The 19,470-nt window shown below is 38.6% G+C and overlaps 1 long non-coding RNA gene and 1 pseudogene across 1 annotated transcript in view; one reads left to right on the forward strand and one right to left on the reverse strand.

Annotated features, from left to right (window-relative positions):
• Positions 1-19,470, reverse strand: part of LOC112426282 (uncharacterized) — a 370,034-nt gene that overhangs the window by 278,408 nt on the left and 72,156 nt on the right. The window lies entirely within an intron of this gene.
• LOC105479564 (histone-binding protein RBBP4 pseudogene) lies at positions 11,527-12,797 on the forward strand (annotated as a pseudogene).

Below are 19,470 nucleotides of genomic sequence, written 5' to 3' on the forward strand. Positions count from 1 at the left end.
TATCATACTGAATGGGCAAAAGCTGGAAGCATTCCCTTTGAAAACTGGCACAAGACAAGGATGCCCTCTCTCAACACTCATATTCAACACAGTATTGGAAGTTCTGGCAAGGGCAATCTGGCAAGGGCAATCAGGCAAGGGCAATCAGGCAAGAGAAAGAAATAAAGCATATTCAAATAGTAAGAGAGGAAGTCAAATTGATTCTGTTTGAGATGACATGATTTTATATTTAGAAAACCCCATTGCCTCAGCCCACAAACTCCTTAAGCTGATAAGCAAATTCAGCAAAACCTCAGGATATAAAATCCATGTGCAAAAATCACAAGCATTCCTATACACCAATAACAGACAAACAGAGAGCCAAACCATGAGTGAACTCCCATTCACAATTGTTACAAAGAGAATAAAATACCCAGGAATATAGCTTACAAGGGACATGAAGTACCTCTTCAAGGAGAACTATAAACCACTGCTCAAGGAAATAAGAGAGGACACAAACAAATGGAAAAACATGCTATGCTCACAGACAGGAAGAATCAATATCATGGACATGACTATACTGCCTAAAGTAATTTATAGATTCAGTGCTATTCCCATCAAGCTACCATTGACTTTCTTCAAAGAATTAGAAAAAACTACTTTAAATTTCATATGGAACCAGAAAAGAGCCTGTAGAGCCAAGACAATTGTAAGCAAAAAGTCCAAAGCTGGAGGCATCCCACTACCAGACTTCAAAGTATACTACAAGGCTACAGTAACCAAAACAGCATGGTACTGAAACAAAAACAGATATATAGACCAATGTAACAGAACAAAGGCCTCAGAAATAACACCACACATCCACAACCATCTGATCTTCAACAAATCTGACAAAAACAAGAATTGGGGAAAGGATTCCCCATTTAATAAATTGTGCTGGTAAAACTGGCTAGCCATAGGCAGAAAACCGAAACCAGATCCCTTCCTTACACCTTATACAAAAATTAACTCAAGATGGATTAAAGACTTAAATGTAAAATCTAAAACCATAAAAACCCTAGAAGAAAACCTAGGCAATACCATTCAGGACATAGGCATGGGCAAAGACTTCATGACTAAAACACCAAAAGCAATTGCAACAAAGGCCAAAATTGACAAATTGGACCTAATTATACTAAAAAGCTTCTGCAGAGCAAAAGAAACTATCATCAGAGTGAAGAGGCAACCAAGAGAATGGGAGAAAATTTTTGCAATCTATCCATCCAACAAAGGTCTAATATCCAGAATCTACAAAGAAACAAACATACAAGAAAAAAACAAACAAACAATCCCATCAAAAAAGTGGGTGAAGGATATGAACAGACTTCTCAAAAGAAGACAGGTATGTGTCCAAGAAACATATAAAAAAAGCTCATCATCACTGGTCATTAGAGAAATGCAAATCAAAACCACAATGAGATACCATCTCACAGCAGTTAGAATGGTGATCATTAAAAAGTCAGGAAACAACAGATGCTAGAGAAGTTGTGGAGAAATAGGAACGCTTTTACACTGTTGGTGGGAGTGTAAATTAGTTCAACCATAGTGGAAGACAGTGTGGCAATTCCTCAAGGATCAAGGACCAGAAATACCATTTGACCTAGCAATCCCATTACTGAGTATATACCCAAAGGATTATAAATCATTCTACTATAAAGACACATGCACGCATATGTTTATTGCAGCACTATCCACAATGGCAAAGACTTGGAACCAACCTGAATGCCCATCAATGATGGACTGGATAAAGAAAATGTGGCACATATACACCATGGAATAATATACAGCCATCAAAAAGAATGAGTTCATATCCTTTGCAGGGATATGGATGAAGCTGGAAGCCATCATTCTCAGTATACTAACACATGAACAGAAAACCAAACACCACATGTTCTCACTCATAAGTGGGAGTTGAACAATGAGAACACATGGACACAGGAAGGTGAATATCACACACTGGGGGCTGAGAGGCAAGGGGAGGAAGAGCATTAGGACAAATACCTAATGGACGCAGGGCTTAAAACCTAGATGATGGGTTGATGGGTGCAGCAAACCACAATGGCACATATATACCTACGCAACAAACCTACATGTTCTGCACATGTATCCCAGAAGTTAAAGTACAATTAAAAAAAAAAAAAAAAGGAGAGAGAGAGAGAGGAAGGAAGGAAGAAGAGAAAGAGAGAGAAAGAAAGGGAGGTCAAGGGCTTATAGTTAAGAAATGTATCTAAAGTCTAGACAAACTGAGCGGATCATTAAGGCCATCTTGAGCATACATCAATGAGTTTTCTTAGTTCACTAGATAAGAATCCATTAGGTACCCTTGGAAACCAGCACTGAGATGTTTAGAAAAACTCTCAAAACTGCCTCAAATTAAAGTGTTGACAAAATAATCTAATCATATTTCATTTATGTTGCATTCATGAATTCTCCCTTTACTCGGTATATGTGACAGTAAAATACATGTAACTTTTACGTAGGATGAAAAGAAATAGAACTCAAATGTAAGGCTTCCAGATAAAATACAGGACACGTGGTTCATACTTTCTGAAATTCACATTTTACTGGGTGCTGTGTACTTTTATTTGCTGTATCTGGTCACCCTAAGGTGGAGATTATGTTTGTGCTTTCCCTCACAGCACACAAACAACTTCTAATTAAAAATCTTAAAGGTATTGCCTTAGTGTTTTTGTGAAGAAGGATGTTTGAAATGAGTCAAGACAGATAAGAGTCTTAAGTCTTTTAGTACAGTATCCTTTTAGGAATTGCCTTTTCCTGAACATCCCATCTCCACAATGCCCAGGCCTAACAATATAGCCTCTTGATGTGCCCGAGGCCAGGTGTCTCTCTCAGCCATTGTTTGTGAGGCAAACCTTTCCTGCCTGGGGTGCCTTGATTTATGGAAGTCACTTATTCTCTTTTAAATGTTAGGAACTCAGCAGGTTGAAATATAAACATTTTTTTCAAACAGGTTCAAAGAACGTGAACAATCTACAAAGGACATAATCAAATGCCTTCCAAATTGCAAAGCCACAGGTTCCAGACCCCACCAGATTTCAGTTTTGTGCATATTTTATCAACCATTTGAACAACAGAGAGTGGCTGACCTGCTTGGCTCAGTTATCAAAGGGATCTGTTGTTATCCTGTAATGACAAAAGTGGGTCTGAATGACAATTTAACAGCAAAAGCCATTTCTTTCCATTTTATACTTGAAAAAACTGCCAAGTAATTAACTTCACGCAGTTTTGTTGGCAAAGTAATACTACAGATAAAATGAAACATTCACTAATAATTGACTGTGAAACTGTAGTTAAACACTGTTGAGCTAATATAATCACTAACAGGAAAGATAGAGCAGAATGACTGAGAAATGGGAAAGTAAAAGCAATTACAATGGGATGCTTCAGCTCTGAAGGGTTGCAAAGGAAAGAAAAAGAGAGCTCAAAAACAGAAGGTAAAAACATTATTTACAGTATCTTTATTTTCATATATTTATGAGCTAACCAATCGATTATAGTGCTCAAGTCCAACATGATTTCCCCTTTAAAAAAAAGAAAACACTCAAAGAGAGCCTTTCATTTGTGTAAAGATTCAAATAGGTAAAAGACACATAAACATGATAAATAACCAAAAGTTCATCACAGTATATGATGAAATACCCAATTAAGCCAGCAATAACTATGTACCAAAGCAAGCACTTTATTTCTACTTTAAGGCCTATGCCTTGTCCATCGTACTGTCCTTTAACTAAATGCTACTGACAATGACTCTACCATCCTGTCACAATGTGACTATTGTTTTCTCCCCCATACAAAAATCTTCTAAATGATTTGGGCCCCCCCAAAAATAGTATAAGTTCAAAAATATTTCTGGATAAATAAATCCTTTCATCTGGAAATATCTGCTATTCCTTTTATGCAGAAAACAAAACAAAAGGCAAAGAAAATAATTTCCTCTGCCTCAAATGGATGTTCTTTGTATATCTCCACTTCAGTATCTAGGTTACCCATAAATTCTGAGAAAAAAAAAATCATAGCGGGGAGATGAGCCTCACACTAGATAATTTCTTAGCTTTTGTACTTGTATATTGTTAAAATAATGCATGTTTAAATTGCTTTGATCTGAGGATCACTGAATAGCATCAAGCCTTTCCTACTGAAAATTAAGTATCTTTGAGGATAAATAGTAATTAAATTTCTATTTTTTGTAATGGGGAGACCCAGATACTAAGCTTTCTACTAAACCGCTATGAGCAAAGCTCAGAAATAGAACCTGGAATTTTCCACTTTTACCCTGTTCTCAGCAAAAGACTACATTATATCTTTGGGAATTATTTGTAATAGCATTGTTTAAAAGAAAATGCAGTAATGTTGCAGGAAGAAAGGATATAGGATAAGGATAAAATCATAAAGAAAAATCTCTATTGCAAAAGATTTTTGTTGCACCTCTGGTTCACTTTAGAACATCAGCAATCTGTTTTGAACTGGTCCATAATTTCTAGTGCAATTCAAAAATAATTGCTAATGTGCTTTTTAACTTGCAATTTTCAGAGCCATAAACCTTAAAATTCACCCTGGAAATGCTGAGGCTCCTTATTTTAAAATGTGAGAAAAGAAATGCCTTATGTCTTTTCTGTATATTCCTACTCAAAGACGAACAGCTCTCTGGATCTGTAAGAGGAAGTTATGATTTGATTCATAACACAAAGAAACAAGGGAGGAAAAAAAAGAAAAAAAAAGGCAAACAGAGATGAGTACTTGGCGGTCATGCTTATCAAATTAACACAAAAAATATGCTTTTCTGATTCAAATATCTTAATTACATAAGTCTGAGGTAACACAAACAACGTAGAATGGACCACAATTAATTAATTGTATTTATTATAGTAGTCAAACTCCTGATTTAAGCCTATTATAACTCAGCTATTTGGCCTTAAAGTAAGACAAATGATCCCATTCAATTTTTTTAAATTTATTATTTTTTTTTAGACACAGGGTCTCAGTCTGTCACCAAGGCTGCAGTGCAGTGGCACGATCATAGCTCACTACAGTCTCAAACTCCTAGGCTCAAGCGATCCTCCTGCCTCAGCCTCCCAAGTAACTGGGACCACAGGCGTGCACCACCAGGTTAAGTCTTTAAACATTTTTTGTAGAGACAGGGTCTCATTTTGTTGTCCACACTGGCCTCAAACTCCTGGCTTGTTCAAGTGGTCCTCCTGCCTTGGCCTCCTAAAGTGTTGGGATTACAGGCATAAGCCCCTGTGCTTGGCTCAAAATTATCTCATTCTTTAAAGCAAAATATAATTTATTTATTTATGAAGGAACATTTCAGATGGATAGCTTAATGCTCAAATCCTGAAAAATTATTGTATTATGGATAGTTTCAAGGTTTCTTTTAAAGAACTCTAACAATATACATTCTTGTACGTTCTTCTTTCCTAAAGTTGAAGCTCCTTTTCACATATCTAAAGCAAGTTTGACTGCACTTGAGCTTATATATATATATATTTATATAAAAGCCTGAAAAAAATACTAATTAAACTTAAAGTGTTAAATAATGAAATAGCATGTTCTGCAAGTGACTGAACAGTCCATTTCCAGTCCACTCAATTGTCTTAAACACAAACGGACAAACTGAAGCAAACTGTTTCACATATCTAAAGCAAGTTTTCACATATCTAAAGCAAGTTTGACTGCACTTGAGCTAATATATATATATAAGCCTGAAAAAAATACTAATTAAAGTTAAAGTGTTAAAGATAAACAATGAAATAGCATGTTTTGCAAGTGACTGGCCAGTCCATTTCCAGTCCACTCAGTTGTCTTAAACACAAATGGACAAACTGAAGCAAACTGTTTCATCTTTGGCCTCAATCACACTTACAAAGCAGTTGCCTCATCAGGGATTCAAGGCTCCTCCTACTCTGGGTTATGAATCTTAACCCGCAGGTTGACTGATGGCTGAAAGCACTGGGGACTGACCGTCCCACTTCCTGTTCTCATACCACAGTTGCACACCCTGGAACGTAAGAAGCATGCTATAAAAGGTACTTCAAAATATAACAACACACACACACACACATATCCATGTGTTTCTGACCCTCTAGAATTCTCAGAAATACTTCCTACCTCTCCAGCTATCAGCTTTTCACACTGGAATGAAGAATCTTAGGTCTTTAGTTAGAGATAATCCTCCAAAAGGCCAGAGTCTCTGATGAATTTGGCCTTGCCTCATTGTCCCTTATCAGCATAGATCTACCCCAGAATAGACTCCCCAGAAGGCGTCTTTCTAACTAGATATTTACATGTAGAAAGGTTCATGGATATGCCAGTCCTGTTGTGTAGATTTGAAGAGCAAAGTCTCCAGCTTGCTTTATTTTATCATTTTGACAACATAAGACACTTTGAAAATATTTACTTCAGCTTATAAGCTGTTTTCTTCAAAATTTTTATTTCTAAATATTGCTTCACTTTGGGTCCTTTATCTACTTTGTCCAAACAAGGCTGAAAATAATGTCAGTATTTAATAACAACTACACAAATTATTCAATTCCTGAAATTATCTAACCTCAATTACATATTAGTTTTTCAGATTACAGGTAAATCCTTCATATCAGTTTATACCTAGAAAATATATTATACATTCATTATTCAAAAACTTTGCTTTTACTATAAATATGTGAACATATATGCCAAATTCAAATATCATCCCTTTGTACCTTTTTAGGTAATTACAACTGGACTGCAATTACAATTTTGAGGTAGATCTGTGCTGAATGGTTCCTACAAAACTAGCTTACAAAAGATGATAAATTTCTTTAAAGTTTTCATTTGATTAAAATAATTTATAAAAACATCTTTTCAATTCCATTGAATTAAAGTTTCAGATGTGAGCTAGATCAAATCATCAAAATAAATTTTGAGCTTTTATTGGGTTCAATAGGCCAAGATCTCAAATTAGTGTATGTTTCCCACCATAATATTATTTCCATTAGCCTACAAATGCTTTTTAAAGTTAGACATCATTTTATAAAACAGGAAAAGGGGTAATAAATATTCTTAGGGCCTTGCAATAATTTTTAACTTGTCAAGGAAATAGACAACTGACTTTTGTGACTGGGTCAGGATAAAAGGATAAAGATAAAAGGAATAATTTCTATTTCCCCACCTCTCCAGAGTACTGTATAATTTACTTTCACATGGCCCAATTGTAAACTCACCACCTGTCTAAAGGCTTAATAAAAATTAGGGCTTTACTTGTTTTCTATCATCTAAAAATATTCTGACTTGACGAGCATACTAAATATCTAGCTAGAATATGGGCTATGTGTTGTTGGGGCTCAGAAGATAATACCCCACAATGTGGCATGTTGGCATGCTGAGTGCTTGGAACAAAGAAGATTGAAAAGCCTCAGAAATGAGCCTCAGAACCAAGGTCGCTCTCTCTGACCTTCTCCTGCCCTTTCTTCTCTTTCCTTTTGCTAGTGCAGAGAGAAGCTTTCTCAAAGTTCCCTTATCTGACTGAGGGAAGTTCTTCCAAAAGGAATGCAATTGTCTTGAACCCCTTCCCTAGGAATCTCATCAAACAACCAGAAAAGATTATTTACCAGAAAGGACATTAAAAGTCATCACCACATACAGGCTGGGCACAGTGGGGCTCCCACCTGTAATCCCAGCCCTTTGGGAGGCCAAGGTGGGCAGATCACTCAAGGCCAGGAGTTTGAGATCAGCTTGGCCAACATGGCAAAAACTTATCTCTACTAAAAAGATGAAAAAAAAAAAATAGCTGGGCATGGTGACATGCACCTGTAGTCCCAGCTAATCAGGAGACTGAGGAACGAAAATCACTTGAACCCGGGAGGTGGAGGTTGCAGTGAGCCAAGATCACACCACTGCACTCCAGCCTAGGCAACAGGGCAAGACTTCGTCTCAAAAAAAAAAAGAAGTAATCATCACATCCAGACAGCATCTCCTCCTGAAGGTTGATCCCCAAATAACTTTTCTTACCTAAGAGACTTTTATCTGTGTAGTAAGATAAACTTTGTTCACCATGAGATTCCTCCCCTGTCCCTCCCATAACTTACAGCCACCTCCCCAAAGAGTCTGAAGCCCCTATTCCTTCATGCTATTTTAACCTTCAATCATCTCTGTTCCCTTCTTTTGAGTCTCATATCTTATATGGCTCCCATGCACACTTGCACATTAACATATTTGTATGCCTTTTGCCTATTAATGTATTGTCAGTTTATTTCAGCAGATTCAGACCTTCAGAGGGGAAAAGAAAACTTCATTTCACTCCTACAGTGTTTACAAACAAATTATATATGCATACAGGAACCATGCTATATTTATTTCTATATCACCAATACCTACAATATTTATGATGTATCAAGTTATTCAGTGGATGTATGTATACCAAATTGAAATTAATGTATCAAGATGGATAAGAATGAGAGGATAAAGGAGAACTATGCTCACAGATCATATGTACTCATACATCACTCAAAATATGCAGACAGAAATAGATTTCTATGTACAAGAAGTAAAACATGCTCCTAAAGCTTTCATAAAGCCAAAAGCCAAAAATACATACATTTTTTCAAATATTCACATAGATGGACTGCTTTAGAGAATAAATATAGCCTCATCGTGCTCAGGAAGGGAGAATAATGAAAGGATAGAGCCCAGGGTGCTGATTTACTGCTCTCTTAGGTGCCTTTCCTTGCTGATTTATGGAGGTGCCATAGAAACGCCTTTGGAAGAAGCCTGTTCCCTTTTTCAGGGAATAGTTACTGCTCTGACACTCAGCCATGGAACAGAGAGAAAAAACAATATAGAAATTAACATGATAAATTTTTTTAGTAAAATACAAACAGGCATACCTCTGAGATATTATGGGTTTAATTTCAGACTACCACAATAAAGCAAAATCATAATAAAGTGAGTCACTTGAATTTTTTGTTTCCCAGTGCATATAAAACTTATATTTACAATATACTGTAGTCTGTTAAGTGTCCTATAACATTATGTCTAAAATAATAATGTACATACCTTAATTTTAAAATACTTTTATTGCTAACAACAACAACAAAAAATGCTAACAATCGGGCCAGGCGTGGTGGCTCACGCCTTTAATCCCAGCACTTTGGGAAGCCGAGATGGGCGGATCAAGAGGTCAGCCAGTGAGACTAGATAGCCAACATGGTGAAACCCCGTTTCTACTAAAACACACACAAAAAAATTAGCTGGGCGTGGTGGCGCACCCGTAGTCCCAGCTACTCCGGAGGCTGAAGCAGGGGAATCGCTTGAACCCGGGAAGTGGAGGTTGCAGTGAGCTGAAATCACGGCACTGCACTCCAGCCTGGCCACAGAGCAAGACTCCGTCTCAAAAATAAAATAAAATTAAATTAAAAACATGCTAACAATCATCTGAACTTTTAGCAAGTCATAATGTTTTCGCTGGTGAAGGCTCTTACTTCATTGTTGATGGCTACGGACTGATCAGGGTGGGGTTGCTGAAGGCTGGGGTAGCTGTGGCCATTTCGAAAAAACAACAGTGAAGTTTGCTGCATCGATTGATTCTTCCTTTCACAAAAGATTTCTCTGTAGCATGCAATGCTGTTTGATAGCATTTTACCTTGTGTAGAACTGCTTTCAAAATTGGAGTCAATCCTCTCAAACCCCGCCGCTGCTTTGTCAACTAAGGTTATGTAATATTCTAAATCCTTTGTTGACATTTCTACAAAGTTCACAGCATCTTCACCACGAGATTTCATCTCAAGAAACTACTTTCCTTTGCTCATTGATGAGAAGCAGCTCCTCATTCATTCAAGTTTTATCGTGAGATTGCAGCAATTCAGTCACATCTTTAGATATTGCTCTACTTCTAGTTTTCTTGCTATTTCTACCACAACTTCAATTATAATAGTAACATCAAAGATAGGTATCTGTTGTGATGATCTGATAAGAATGAGAGGAAAAAAGGGAACTATGAAATATTTCAAACTTTATTATTATTATTGTGTCAGTATTAACAAAATGTGACACAGAGAAATGAAGTGAGCCCAAGCTGTTGGAAAAACGGCAATGATAGACTTACTGCAGAGCTGCCACAAATCTTCAATGTATTAAAAAAATAAATCTGTGAAACACAATAAAGTGAAGCACAATAAAATGAGGCATCCCTGATTTTTCTTCATATTTCATTAGTTTTTATATATTGTTAATATTTGAACAATTTATATGTTTATATGGGATTTTATATGTTTATATGGGAGTTTATATGGGATTACACCATAAAATTTCATTGCCAAAAATATTACCTATCTGTGGTTGTAGTGTCACTAGGTTCTGACATTATTGCAGATAAAATTTCAGTTGACAAAATCCAGCAAAACAACCTAGTAATGATGAGAAGAAAGATTTAAAGGGGTAAAATCAATTTTTTTTGCCATTTTTAAGGAAAAAAAATAGATTATTTTCCTGATTTGAGGGGTCCATGATTCCTAACATAAAATCTATGAGACTTCTGTTTCTCGTAACAAACAAAAATATCCTATGGTAAGATTATATGAAATTCTGGAATGATAGGAACCCCTTTTTCCCTCTCCTCTTGACAATATCCCCCGAATGGAGCAGCTGTTACCTTCCTCTCCTCCACCTACCCTCTCCTCGTAATACGTCCCAGCAGTGAGACAGAGAATGAACAAATACACCACCTTGTGAAACAGAGCTACCAGAGGAAAAAAAAAATGACTACTGAACAAAAAATGAATGTGGATTAAGATTCAGCATAATAAAAGATTTTCTAAAAATAGACATGATTTTCAAATTAAAAATGCAGTAAATGTCAGGATTGGAAGAATTTGCTAAAAAAAAAAAAAAAAAAAAAAAAAAACACTAATTCAGTAAATGAATTTAACAAAAAGATTTTTAAAATCTCTCAGGTCACTAACTCAGGTCCCAAAAGGGCAAATAAGAGAGGAGATAAGGGGCTTCAAGGGCAGATCACACAGGGTAGGTGGCTGGGGGTGGTGGGAGTCAGGGGGGGTAGAATAAAATGTGATAATGATGCAGATAATAGATAAAGTTTCCCTGAGCTAAAGAAAATCTTGAGTTCTCTTATTAAAAGGGCTCACTAAATCCAGGAATGTTTGACACACACTTAAGCACATCGTGGTAAAATTACTGATTTTTAAGAATGAAGAAAAAATATTTTACAATCTCCTCAAGTTAGTAAATGTTACCTTGCAATACTCACATCAGAACAGTTACTTCAAATAACTGTACTTGAAGTACAGTAAACAATACCCACATCAGTAAACAATACCCACATCAGAACAGTTACTTCAAGACAGTAGAGGAAAAAGAAAGGATCCAATGGTAAACCAAAAACATCCCAAACAAAACAAAAAATCTTTATATAACTAAATTAAAAGATAATAGTGCCCCCACCCTCACCCACAACATTGCCTCGACCCCAGGATTCCCCCAGCTCGCCTGCCTGCCATGGCTGACAAGGAAGCAGCCTTTGATGATGCAGTGGAAGGAAGAGTTATCAACGAGGAGTACAAAAAACGGAAAAAGAACACCCCTTTTTTTATGATTTGGTGATGACCCATGCTCTGGAGTGGCCCAGCCTAACTGCCCAGTGGCTTCCAGATGTAACCAGACCAGAAGGGAAAGATTTCAGCATTCATCAACTTGTCCTGGGGACATACACATTGGATGAAGAAAACCATCCTGTTATAGCCAGTGTACAACTTCCTAATGATGATGCTCAGTTTGATGTGTCACACTACGGCAGCGAGAAAGGAGAATTTGGAGGTTTTGGTTCAGTTAGTGGAAAAACTGAAATAGAAATCAAGATCAACCATGAAGGAGAAGTAAACAGGGCCCGTTATATGCCCCAGAACCCTTGTATCATCACAACAAAGACTCCTTCAGTGGTGTTCTTGTGTTTGACTATACAAAACACCCTTCTAAACCAGATCCTTCTGGAGAGTGCAACCCAGACTTGCATCTCCATGGACATCAGAAGGAAGGCTGTGGGCTTTCTTGGAACCCAAATCTCAGTGGGCACTTACTTAGTGCTTCAGATGACCACACCATCTGCCTGTGGGGCATCAGTGCCATTCCAAAGGAGGAAAAAGTGGTGGATGTGAACACCATCTTTACAGGACATACAGCAGTAGTCGAAGATGTTTCCTGGCATCTGCTCCATGAGTCTCTGTTTGGGTCAGTTGCTGATGATCAGAAACTTATGATTTGGGATACTCGTTCAAACACTACTTCCAAACCAAGCCACTCAGTTGAGGCTGACACTGCTGAAGTGACGCTCACACTGCTGCCTCTCTTTCAATCCTTATAGTGAGTTCCTTCTTGCCACAGGATCCACTAAGAATGTTGACTTGTGGGATCTGAGAAATCTGAAACTTAAGTTGCATTCCTTTGAATCACATAAGGATAAAATATTCCAGGTTCAGTGGTCAACTCACAATGAGAGTATTTTGGCTTCCAGTGGTACCAATTGCAGACTGAATGTCTGGGATTTAAGTAAAACTGGAGAGAAACAATCCCCAGAAGATGAAGAAGATGAGCCACTAGAGTTGTTGTTTATTCATGGCAGTCACACTGCCAAGATACCTGATTTCTCCTGGAATCCCAATGAACCTTGGGTGATTTGTTCTGTAACAGAAGACAATACCATGCAAGTGTGGCAAATGGCAGAGAACATTTACGATGAAGACCCTGAAGGAAGCATGGATCCAGAAGGATAAGAGTCCTAGATATGTCTTTACTTCTTGCGATTTTAGACTCCCCTTTTTTCTTCTCAACCCTGAGAGTGATTCAATGCTGGTTTCAAGACACAGACTCTGTTCAGCTATCCCTCTATATAATAGGTACCACCAATAATGCTATTAGCCCAAACAGTGGGTGTTTTCTAAATAATAATGGGGGGCAGGGGGAGCTTGATTCAGCAAAGCCACAGACTTACATTGAAATTTTCTTCTAGAATTTTCTAGTAACAAACCCAGGTCTAAAGTAGCTACAGAAAGGGGAATAATACGTGTGATTATTTTTCTTCTTATGCTATATCCTCAAGTTTTTCAGACTCATTTAAGTAAAGGCTACAGTGAGTAAGGAATAGAACCAAATGAGGTAGGTGTCTGAGCCATGAAGTATAAATACTGAAAGATGTCACTTTTATTCAGGAAATAGAGGAGATTCTAGTCATATAGATTCCTACTCGAAAATCTTGGCACCTGACTTTCAGGATGCACATTTTCATACGTAGACCAGTTTCCTCTTGGTTTCTTCAGTTAAGTCAAAACTACACGTTCCTCTTTCCCCATATATTTTTGCTCATTACTGTATTTCTTGAGCTATTTTCATGTTGTTTCTTTTCTTTCTGTGAAATGGTGTTTTTTTGTTTGTTTGTTTTTACTTGAGGCCACCAAGTTGTAAAGATGTATGTTTTTACCTGACAGTTATACCATAGGTAGACTGTCGAGAAGAGTAAATCAATAACTTATATTTGTTTTAAAAATTAAATGAATCCTTGATTTAATAAAAAAGATAATAGTAAGTCACTGAAAGTGCTAAGTGATCTTATTAAAACTTAGGAGTTAGGTGTCATATGTGCAAGTATATCGCTTTACAAAATACATGGTATGACATCAGGTTTACACCAGAGTCATGAACTTATCATAATACTGATACAATACATGATCCTTCCTCTAGCATTGGGATCTGTACACTTTGAACCATTGACCTCTGGAGAATCTGAAGGTATTGATTCAATGCCAGGATATGCGAAGATGGATGGTCATTTCCAGCTTCTCTACATTCTCTGAGACTTGGAGTAAGTACATCTCTTTCTTAATCTGAACTTGATATATCACTGTTACACACATTTCATTATTATTGACCATTTGTGGTATATGTTGGCTCTCTCTGCTTTTTAAAGACAAGGCGGCAGGGGAAGTGGGGGTGGGAAGGAAGCAAATAAAAATATTTGGTAGCTTTTATACCAAATATTTGGTGTAAAAGATAAGCATTCCACAGAAAACAGAAATATGTATCTTCTTTATGTCCTCAATTATTAAAAATTTAAATGACTCTGCAAAAAAAGAGATGACCAAAGATGAACTCATAACAGTCTCAGCTGAAAGGCTGTCTTGCTGAGTGGGAGGAAGAGAAGAGCTGGATAAGACAAGGATTTTAAAAACAAAACCACAGTCACTGAATTTTAACTGAAGATCTTTAGAAGCACTGAAGATCAGAATCAACGCTGCATAAAATCTAATTGGAAAAAAAAAATTTAGAATTTTATGTACAATGCAGAGAGAATAATTAAAAGATAAAAATGAAAGAATCAGGATGGTCTGGTGAAGGGGGTGCAGGCAAACACCCTTCCTCTCACTGGCTATGAAATGGCTGCACCCGACACACCACGGGAGCAACAGCTCTGTGACCCTCAGGCACTCCCAGGCCCTGGCTCCTGCAGCCACTGCCTCTATGACCACGGGTCCACTGCATTCTCAGATGAAAGCACCTGGAGGCCTTTGTTAGAGCCCACGTGGGCAAGAGGTAGGAGAATAGGTTCTAGAGGCAGGGAAGCTAAGGCCATTTCACACTGACTTCCTAGAACTAAATTGAAAGGAAAATCCTAACTTTTCACCTAAGTAACAAAAAGACCAGAGGCTACTCCCTTTGCAAACCCCCACCTTTTCTGCAGGGTAGATGGGAAATTGAAAGTTGCTTTTTGCAACCAATCAGATGTTTGCATAGGAGTGTAACTTTGTAACTTCAGCCTCTGCTTCCCACAACCAATCAGACTGGTTCCCACCACAATCAGTCAGACTGATTACCACCACTTCATTTACACGGGGTGAACACCAAATAGCCAGTGGGAAACCTCTAGAGGGTATTTGGACCTGAGAAGATCCTTGAGCCACTGCTGGGGTCTGCTCCTACCCTGTGGAGTGTACTTTCATTTTCAATAAATCCCTGCTTTGGTTCTTTTGTTGCTTCATTCTTTCCTTGGTTTATTTGTGTGTTTTGTTCAATTCTTTGTTCAAAAAGCCAAGAACCTGGACACCCTCCACCGGTAACAGGCAGTGCAGGTGAGTTCCCCCTGCCACACTCCTCCCGCGTGGGCTCTAGAGATGCCACCCAGCTCCCATCCTCACTCTGTTCCCTGATGTTGGCTGCTCTGTCACAAACTAGCAATATGCTTAATATAAAACTGAATCTGCCATGTAATTGTTAACAAAAAGAAGGACTGCGAGTCTGTTATTCTAAACTAAGGCTGTCATTTGTGATAGCTGTTCCTCAACATTTAACTGGCTTATATTTAATAATCTTGTTTTAATAGCAGCTTAATCCATCCAGTTAGCATGCACTTAGCAATCAGTTTATCTTGGATGGAACTATTCCAACAACAAATCCTTGTGTTATTCAGCAAGTTCACTCCTTACACCCAGGTCTGAGGGGTCACTGGCAGGAGCCCTGTGCATGAGAGGACTGGTATTGCAAACTCATGAAAAATATTTTTATAAGAACACAGTGTGATCTGTAAATTAAGGCATATGCTTTTGTGACAGGCTCCAGGGGAGTGCTTCTCTGTGACTCTTTTTTTTTTTTTTTTTTCTGGAGACGGAGTCTCACTCTGTCGCCCAGGCTGGAGTGCTATGGCCGGATCTCAGCTCACTGCAAGCTCCGCCTCCCGGGTCTACGCCATTCTCCTGCCTCAGCCCCCCGAGTAGCTGGGACTACAGGCGCCCGCCACCTCGCCCGGCTAGTTTTTTGTATTTTTTAGTAGAGATGGGGTTTCACTGTGTTAGCCAGGATGGTCTCGATCTCCTGACCTCGTGATCCGCCCGTCTCGGCCTCCCAAAGTGCTGGGATTACAGGCTTGAGCCACCGCGCCCGGCCCTTCTCTGTGACTCTTATTCATTCCCTTGGATTGAAAGACAGTTGAATCCCAATGCCATAAAGGTTTATGGATTATGCTATTGCCAGGATAGGAGCTACACAGGACTTTGGACAGCAGGGAGGATTTGTGTGGCAGAAGCATTTAGTATGAATTAATTAATTTGTCTAAGTCACAATCATTTCTTGCCTATTCTTCAATAATCTCATATATCCCTTCCTCTTTAGCCTCTGTCCAAATCTTTTAAAGTGTAAATCCAATCCCATCACTCCCTTAATTAAAACTCTTCAACGGCTTCAGGTTCTTAACACTCTTGGCCCATTTCACCTTGTCTTTGCTATGTCCACATCCTTGTGTACATAATGTTTTGGCAGATTGGCTTTCTCTTGGTTCCTGGAGAGAACCAAGCTCCTTCCTGCCTTAGAGCCTTACTCATGTTAACATACTGTTTCTTTTTCCCTGAAATGCTTTCCAACCAACTCCTTCTCCTCCCACAACTAACTACTTCCTATCTTTAGCTCCATAGGGAGGGCAACTCTAACATCCTGGTCCAGATTAGGTTACTCTTTAACATACTTTCAGGTTCTCTTAAACACTCTAAGACCTTTTCCTTCATAGGACATATTACCACTTGAATTGTGTAACTTTTTTTTTTTTGCTTTGGAGATAGAGTCTTGCTCAACACCCAGGCTGTAGTGCAGTGACATGATCTCGGCTCACTGCAACCTCCACCTCCCAGGTTCAAGCAATTCTTCCACCTCAGCCTCCCAAGTAGCTGGGACTACAGGCGCCCACAACCACACCCGGTTACTTTTTGTATTTTTTGGTAGACAGGGGATTTCACCATGTTGGCCAGGCTGGCCTTGATCTCCTGACCTCAAGTGATCCGCCCACCTTGGCCTCCCAAAGTTGCTGGGATTATAGGTGTGAGCCACCGCAACTGGCCTGAATTGTGTAACATTTTCTTCCAATAGTTATCACATATATTTTTCTACAAACTAAAAGCTCCATGACAGCAGGTGCGTTACCTTCAGGTGTGTCACCAGTCCTTAGATTAATGCCTGGCACAAATAATGCATTTGCTTTTTCTTGGATGAAACAAATAATTGTGTTGCTCAATAATGCCACCCTAGATCCAGGCTGGAGGGCCTAGAGGAATGAATGAATGAACGAATGAATGGCACTAACAAATTATGTGATCTCTGGCATGTCTAGGGCTCAGTTTCTTTGTATTTTAATTCAAGCTGATAATTCCTGTAAAATCGTTGCTTTATAAAATTGTTATAAAGAACATCTGAAATTACACACACAAACACACACACGCACACAGAGAGACATGTTACTAAACTGTGTCTATTTGCCTGTGTGCAATGGAAAGCCAAACACCAAAGCACTGGGTTTTGTAGCGAGAAATGTTTATTGCCAGGCAGCTGAGCAAGGAGACATGAGTCAGGCTCAAATCTGTCTTTCCAAGATGGGGGTTGGGCGAATTTTATAGTCAGAGAGTAATGAAGTGTGATCTGATTGGATCTTGTGAGGGGGTGGTGCCGGGAGGTGTGCACTGACCAGACTATGCCATGAGGTGATGACAGGGCTTGGTCCGATTGGACCTGGATCATGCCATGTGGTGTTTGCTTCTTCATTCAGTCACCATTCCTTGGTCTGAGCACTTAGGTTGTGCCCATGGTTGCACACTTAGTTTATCTGGGTACACTCAGGTTACATAACTGAGAAATAACTTACCACTTTATTACACAAAGTTGAACCAGATTGGGTTATTGCAGTTAATGATAAATGTTTATGTCTGTGCTATCAAATATATAGGTATTACTATAGTTTGGAATTACCACATGTATCACTAAGGTATCAGTATCAGTAAACTGGAATTAAGTAGGTTTAAAAAGTACCAGAATTATTACCAGGATTATTACCTCTCTTAAGAAGCCCAGTGACAGGGCAAGTTGGCATACTCGAGGTACAGGTTGTCATGACTCTGGCTCTGCCCCTTTGTCATTTTCTCTGTTTCACCCTCCTCTGTGGACAGACCTTGCTCTTAGACTCATAGCATGAAGGGTAGGCCTAGTAGCCACACACAACAATGTCCAGAGAAAGAAGAGAACATATATTTCTGTGAGTCTTGAAAAGAGGGAGAGGGAGACTTTCCCAGATGCCCCCAATCCAGCAGCAATCGCCTTTCCCATCAGAGCTGCATCACATTACTGGCTTAAACCAACCCCGGGCAGAGGAACAGAATTGTCAAGTTTGTCTTCAAGGCTTTGCCTTGTAGTAGCCCCAACCTCCCCTGAATCACCTGGACCCATGGGAAAGGGTGGATAAGGAAGAAACATTGTAATTGTTTTCGGAAGGAGGGTTGAGGGGATGGATGCTGGTTAGCCAGCCAACAGTGTGTGCTGTGCAATATGTCATGTATATATTTTTTAAAATATTGTTCTTATTCATGGAGGTTAAAAGATCTAAGTCACATAGGTAGTGTTACAAAATAATAGATAAAATATTGTAGTGTCACATAGTGTTATAGAGTACAGAGTGTTAGAATTATTAGCAAACGATCTAACAAGGCAGCCCATGCTGGTGTGCAAAAACGAAGAAAGTTTTTCTACTGTGTAGGTAAAACTCATGTCTGATTATAAGGCAGAGGGAAGTATCAAATAACAAAGGGCTATCTAAGGAGTTACAACAATGAGGAGTGGCAGCATATTCCCTACTCCCTCCCATGTTAATTGCAGGCATAGCTAGTCAATCACAGTATGCCTCCTTGCTGAGGGTAGAATGGTTTGTCCTTTTCAGATAGCTCCTGACCAGTTGGAATTGATCCTCTAAACAAAACCTATCCACAATCTATGACATAGTCATGTTGTTACTGAACTAATATTTTACTTAACGAGCAAAACTCATATATGTGAAGCAGCTTGAAAAAGTTTCAATGTAATTTCAAATTAAAATAAATCAAGATATGGACCAAAAGCATAGGAAATGGAAACATAAGTAGTAAATTTATACAATCATGGCTTTGGTATAAGTGACCTTTGAATCAGGTCCTGCAGGATACAGAGATGGTATGAATCAGTATATGAGAAACAGAGAAACAGAGGAGACATATCAGGGTATTAGCAAAGACAGGTAGGCAGTAGGATCATTGCTGTTAAAACATTAAGGGATGAAAACGCATGTGTCCCCAACCTTTTCTCTGTACCCTCTTTTCATTAGAATGCCCTCTTCCTTCATCCCTTGGCAGTTTATCCTTATTCTGTTTGCCTTCAACCAAATCCCAATGTCAGCAAAAGATCTGGCAAACTCATTCATACTAAATAGCACATGGTTGATAAAGCTCAATGAGAAATCTTTCCTTGAGCTATTTTGAATATTTGTTAGAAGCAAAGCCTTCAGCAGGAGTGAAATTAATAAGGTATAATTTTATAAACTAGTGAAACAGGAGCAGGGTAAGGGCAGGAGACATTTTTGGCACACAAAGGCCTTTCCCAAGCCTATGAAAT

This window comes from Macaca nemestrina, chromosome 5 (assembly GCF_043159975.1).
Source record: "Macaca nemestrina isolate mMacNem1 chromosome 5, mMacNem.hap1, whole genome shotgun sequence".
In the NCBI taxonomy this organism is placed as follows: Eukaryota; Metazoa; Chordata; class Mammalia; order Primates; family Cercopithecidae; genus Macaca; species Macaca nemestrina.